The 6,380-nt window shown below is 41.8% G+C and overlaps 1 long non-coding RNA gene across 1 annotated transcript; it reads right to left on the bottom strand.

Moving 5' to 3' along the window:
- Positions 1 to 1,425: 1,425 nt before the first annotated feature.
- On the bottom strand, positions 1,426 to 5,927 carry LOC109364085. The gene is made up of 2 exons (XR_002110081.2): positions 3,947 to 5,927; positions 1,426 to 2,949 (listed from the first exon to the last, which is right to left on the bottom strand). It is a non-coding gene; the product is annotated as an uncharacterized LOC109364085 (long non-coding RNA).
- Between the last annotated feature and the right edge of the window lie 453 nt (positions 5,928 to 6,380).

Here is a 6,380-nt window from a genome sequence, read left to right as displayed (position 1 = left end):
AAAGGAAAAAAAAGAAAGAAAGAAAGAAAGAAAAAATCTGAGAAAAATCTGAGGTGTTTCAGTCAGTGTAATGTACTGGAATGTAACATAAGTCACAATATTCTCCCATGTGAGCAGGGAAGAAATGGAGAGGAGAGGATCAACCTATCACAAAGCAGAGTTTTTAGCATCTCTGTTTAGAATCATAGGGGGAAAAAATTGCTTCAAAGTTTGACTCCACTGGATAAAGTGAGATCTTTGCCACTGCTTTCAGTAAAACTGAAATTCACTTGTATTGTTGAGCCAAATTTTTAAGAGCAGTGTTGAAGGAGATGTGAGGAGAGGGGATAGAAGAAGCACTGTCTACCAGCTGACCGAGGTATCCTATGTGGCACTTCCTTTGTACAAAGCAGAGGTCTTTTTCTGACTGTATAAGAGCAAGTGAATCTGAAGGTTGATTGTGTTTTATTCACATGACTCTGCTGAGAGAGAGGAGAACAGGCAGAATTAACTTTTTCATTTAAAAGCATCTGCTTGGTAAGCCACTTGTAAATGTTTCATGGTGCCTGCGTGATGGTCGGGCTAGTGCAGGTAAGCAGAAGAAAGGAGAGGGAAAGAATGTCTTTACAAAGAGGGCATCTGAGAAACATATTTTTTTATTTCAAGAGTGCTCCCTGGATTAGAGATAGCACCCTTTCATGTCCCTTCCTTGCACACAAAAGAGGAGCATCACACACATTTTGTTCTGGGGGAGGTTTATATTTTCCCAGTGCCCTTTTAACTGCTGTTTGCATGTTCTTTTCAGAATTAGCTGGGAGGGTGATGTTGAGAAACAGTAGTTTCATTCACCCCGGTTTTCTGTGCTGAAAGTATGTGGTGATTTTGAAGAAGCAGCAGCTGAATAATGTAACCAGAAGCGTGATTGTTTGCGACGTGCTTCTGGGTCCCAAGGGCCCACGTGAAAATGGATGCCCAGGAAGGCTTTTCGTTTCTCATTACAATAATTGCAACAGATGGCAGATGCTGCCCAGGTACCTCGGTGTGACCTTCTCCAACGAGACACGCTGTTATTCAAGAAGATGGACCTGACCTTCTTAACAGTGGGACAGATTAACCTGGGAGCACTTCTGGCAGCATGTGTTTTTTTCTTGTAGAAGGTGACGTGCGATGCTTTAGATCAAGGGCAACAAGATGCAAAAGTTTCTTCTAGGATTCCACTACAGGGATTAACTGAGCATGTGGCTGCTGTTTAAAGATTTAATTAGTGCTTTGTTTTATTGACATGATCTCCCTATATCCTTGAGAAATCTGATCTGTGGATTGAATGTTTCTGTGCAAGCTAATGAAATTAAAGCTGCTGTGAGCAAAGAAAATAAAATCAAGAGCTTGGAGAAGAAGGATTTTTGCTCTCTTCTTTAGAGTGGCTCCCATGCCACTTGGTTTCGTCTCAGATTTTTTTTTTTAACTTCTTCTTTTCCATTCAGGTTTTGCCATCTTCATTATGCAGATGTACTGTTCACTTTCTGTTATGTGAGAACATGGCACAAAGTACTTAGTGGGAAAAAAAAATGCTGTACTTATTTTTCTTATCTCCAATCCTGGAAAGGGCTTTAGGAGACTTCTTAAAATACCAACAGTCCTCCCAAGTCATTAAAATTCTTCTGTTGCTGGCTGCCTCTGGTCCAAGTAAATCCTCTTGAAGTTCAAATGTAAAAGTGTTTATTTCAGCAGTTGTAGCAGTAGGAGTTGTGTATTAACAGCAAAATGGCTGATGAAGTCACTTGCAGGTCAGTGTAAATGTCTTTTTCCTATTTCATTTATTGAGTAGCAGCAAAAGTCTGGAAAGTAATAGAAAAAATTGCTCTTGATTGAGGAATTTTTAACTAAGATTTTAATTCCTTGTTGCTATCACAGTCTGGGTGACAGACTGGTTTATAGAGTTGTTAGTCACAGCATTTACGTGACAAGTTGAGAAGATTCTGAGGCTGCCACAGCGAATTTCTTGTCAACCCTTTTATTGTTCCACATTCTCTGGGATATGTTGGTAGCTTCAGGATGGCTGCTGAAAGCTGAACACATAACTGACATAACTGAAGAGGAAAGGTAGACGATTAAAGAGCTTCTTCAGGGCTTCCTAAAACCAAGCTCACCTGTCCATAATGCACCAGTAGCTGGTTTATTTAAATAGTTGCCCCAGGGTCAGTTCTTTAACTCTGTCCTCCCTTCGTGTGAATGCTGCCGTGGCATTACTTTAAAAAGCTGCCAGCAAAAGCTTGCCCTGGTTCAGCAGACATGCAATAAATGTTCATGATGCAAATTAAGTCTGGGTGATTTGTGTGTCAGAGACAGAAGAAGGTATTTTTATGACTGATATCTTAGTTTTGCTTCTTCTCCCAATTAACTTGTCAGTGTCAGTATAAGTTTCTCCGTATATATCATGTATATCTCAGGTAGCTCCAAGGAGTTTATCTTTTGGGCTGTACACACAGAGGCCAGGCCATATCCAGCCCAGGTCACAGGAGCAGTCTGCTATCGAAAGCTCAAAGCAGCCCTACCTTAGGAAGCAGGTTATACAGCTTCTTCTGACCTTCCCACTTTCTCAGAAGTATGCTAGTAGATCTCAGGCTTAACTACTATAAACCAGCTGGAGTTTCTCTCTGCAGTGCTATCACCACCAGCCCTGTACATCCTCACTGCAGTAATTCCCTATATACTAGAACTATGCTGTTCTTGAAATAAACATGTTCTTCCCCAGTGGAATTAAAGAGGACACCATCAACTGGAGAGACTTTGATACAAACACTCCTACAATGTCTTTTACTTATGGTGAACTAGGTTGATGCCAAAGTTGAGCAACAAGGCCATTTCTCCAGGGCATGGCTTCCACGCTATGTTGAGCTGTGACCTTGTCCCATGGTACCTCTTGATCCTTTAGGTCCCTGAGATGGATTAGGGTTCACAGAGATCAGCCTGAAATAACAGTTCATTTTTCCACATTTTGCAGAAATCATACATCTCAAATATGGACTTCTTTTTTGGTCAGTTACATGGCTTGCCTGCTTAACAATTTGCAAGTGCTGTATTTAACATTACTAAATCAGAATGGAAGCTGACAGAGTAGAAAAGCCCCAGCTCTGGAATCATACACTAGTATTCTTCAGCAAAGTTTTACCTATTATCTCCCTTAACATCCTTGTAGGTAATCTTAGAAGTGTGGACTACACAGGTAGACAGTGAGGTAGATTGAGAACTGGCTGACTGGCAGGGCTCAAAGGGTTGTGATCAGCAGCACATAGTTGGAAGCCCATAGCTAGCACTGTTTCTTTCAGTTATGCACTGGGTCTGGTCTCCTTCTTCTTTAGCAGGGGATTGGACTGGATGATATACACAGGTCCCTCCTAAACCCTATGATTCTGTGGTTCTGGAGGCTTGCTAACTCAGTAGGTACATATCAGTCTTTACTAACATAATATTTGAAAGATAGCTGCCACGTGTGTTAGACATGAATAGTACTAAGGTGTGATCCCTTTCCTTTGTTCCAAACCTACAAGTGAAAGAGACAGTAGCCTCTTCCACAGAAGAGTCATGGAGAGCTTCCGTATGCCCTCACAGTTACCATACTGGTCTCTCCATCTCTCTTTCTCACCAGTTCTAGCAGACAGCAGTCAGTCTATGCATTGCACTGATTAAACTACATAGAGGGTCTTTGCAATTGCAGTTTCTATGCTGCTGTCTCCTGTAGTAAAAGGAAATCGAACACACTGATAAGCTGCCAGCATTTTAAGAAGAGCCTCCATGAAATGTTCCCTTTTGCCTGTGATAAACTTCTGATAACCAGAAGTGTATGTGAGAGACTCAGGAATCTCCCCATTTGTTTTCTTGTTTAAACAAAACCATGTTTATAACTTGCAAGTACAGAGAGAGCCAATGAGATTTGGCAAACAATTTTGCTGTTAAGTGCACTTACTGTAAATGTTTAGAGGTTGTATCTAGTACAATAAGTATTTAGCATGTGCAATATGGAGCATGCAAGAAATGCCCTTCATTGGGAGAGCTGGTATTTTTGGGTGTGGAGGGGAATTCTTCAAGTAGTGTGTCTGTGCAGAGGTACGAGCTTCCCTGTCGCAGGCACAAGGACAGAATGCAGGGACAATGAAAGGCAGGTTGTTTCACATAAATCACATCACAATCATTTCTGCTCCTGGTTCCGACCTGCCCATCCTTCTCTGTTCCGTGTCCAGACTTGTACCTCTTAACCCCAGGCCTCTTCATGATACTTGGAAAAGTCATCTCACAAAGAGACAAGCCTGCTGCCTCTTCTGCCTGTTCCTTCTTATTTTCCTTTCTCCCTCTCTTCTTTTTGTTTCTTTCTCCCTTCCTCCTTGCCTTCCTTTTTTTTTTTTTCTTCTGTGCATGGACACGTTTCTCCCAGAATACATCCACAGTTTTAATTTAACCATAGAAGGTCATAGTTTGATTAAATCAGGGCTAGAGAGCTTAAACATGAAAATAAATATGTTCATGCACAGATTTGCAAAGTCCCATGAAGTGCAACTGAAAAAAAAAAGTTTTAACTGCAGTGCTAGTAGAACATAACTGGTTTATAATTATTTTTGTGCTAATTTGCACTTCATTAACATTTTAAAGGAAAGAGGTCGCAGATAAAGGGCTGATTGACCCCTTGCCTTGTTAGAGGAGCTGATCACTTACATAACAAGCAAAACACAGTGCCTCCTTTAGCAAAATAACAGCAAATAAAGTTGACATTCCTAAGTACTGATCAATATGGGGTATTATTAAGTATCTTACAAAAACATAAAAAGGGAAGAGTCCCATTTTTTTCCTCTCCCAAAACTTCATTGGTGATCCATGAGTAATGAGTGCCCTGGTGATGGACTTTCAATGGCATGGCATATGTAATGTAAAGCAGCCCCATGGGCTTGACTTCTGGATGTAACGATTAGGAAGCAAAAATACAAAACTGCTAAATAAATCACACTATGTGAAAATGGACTGCAATGCCTCCCAGATCTTTTAAGACCTGGATCACGATTCGTTGGCAAAGTTAGATTGCTTATAGGGTGATCTGTTAACATTAAACACACAACATATGCAGCAACACAGGATGGGGCTACAGTGTGCAGAATGCCAAACATGAACATTGAGAACCAGCCTCCTTGGGGTGACAATTCCCAGAGTCTGTAGGTGGTAACCCACTCACCTGGTGCCATCCCTAGCTTGGTACACAAAGACATCTAGGCCCATCAGGACTTTGAAACTATAATGCTGTTCTTCTGGGAAAAAAAATGAGGTGTGCACATCCCCATGGTACTGGTGTGAAATAATGTCCCTTTCCACCAATCTGCTCCTTGGGCAGGGACTCCAGCTTTGGCTGTTGCATGCTGCCCAGTGATCACTGACATTGCTTACCTGGGATGACAGAGCCACATGTGGTTGGGAACCTTGGAACTGAGAAATTCAAGTAAGGATGCCTCTTCCCCTGGAGACAGATGCAGTGCTGGTCCTAGTTTTCAGGAGAGAAGCATAGGAAAGAGGTACCTTGATAGAGACAGCCTTTTTAGGGAAAACTTTACTATGTCATTGCTGTGAATAGCATTCTTCTTCCAGGTCTAAAAGTATTTTTATTTTCTTCCCTAACCAATATGTAAGGAAAAAACAGCTCACTAATTCCATCCAGTAGGAGCTGCTGCCAATGGGACTCCTCCACTTTGACCTGAAGCCTTCCTCTGCATAGCTGTGTGACCTTCACATGTGTGTGGATTTGGGAAAGCCTATTGCAGAATCACCAAGCCCACCAGAGTTCGAGAAGCATTTAGACAATGCTCTTAGACATAGGATTTGAATTTTGATGGTCCTGTATGGAGCCAAGTATGAGACCCAATGATCATTTGCTCAGAGAAGCTGTAGGTGTCCCATCCATGGAGGCATTCAAGGCCAACCTGGAAAGGACCCTGGGAAGCCTGATCTGGTGGGAGGGCAACCAGCCAAAAAAAGGGGCTGGGACAGGGTGGGCTTTGAGGTCCCTTCTAACCTAAGCTATTCCATGGTTCTGTGATTCTATTATTATTGTTTATCCTTTCCATCTGGGAATATTCAGTGTTCTATGACTTCCTCTTTCTTACTGCCCTTCTAAGAGTTCTTCGAGCATTTCATTAGTGTTAGTTTCCTCTAAGCCTTCTCCAGGTACTTGCCATCACTGATGCAAGTTCCTTGTAATTCCCCATGGACGAATAGGGAAAAAAATACAGCACATGGAGAACACAGAAGTGAAGAATTTCCAAGAGAAAAGGACAACATGGGACAGCTCCTACCTTCACTACAGAATTTTGTCATTGTTTTAAAAGCTTTCTGGCGAATTCAGAAAAGGTTTTCTGTTGGTC

Source organism: Meleagris gallopavo, chromosome Z, assembly GCF_000146605.3.
Source record: "Meleagris gallopavo isolate NT-WF06-2002-E0010 breed Aviagen turkey brand Nicholas breeding stock chromosome Z, Turkey_5.1, whole genome shotgun sequence".
NCBI lineage: Eukaryota > Metazoa > Chordata > Aves > Galliformes > Phasianidae > Meleagris > Meleagris gallopavo.
Note: the sequence above shows the minus strand (reverse complement) of the source record. Positions and strands in the feature narration are given on the sequence as shown.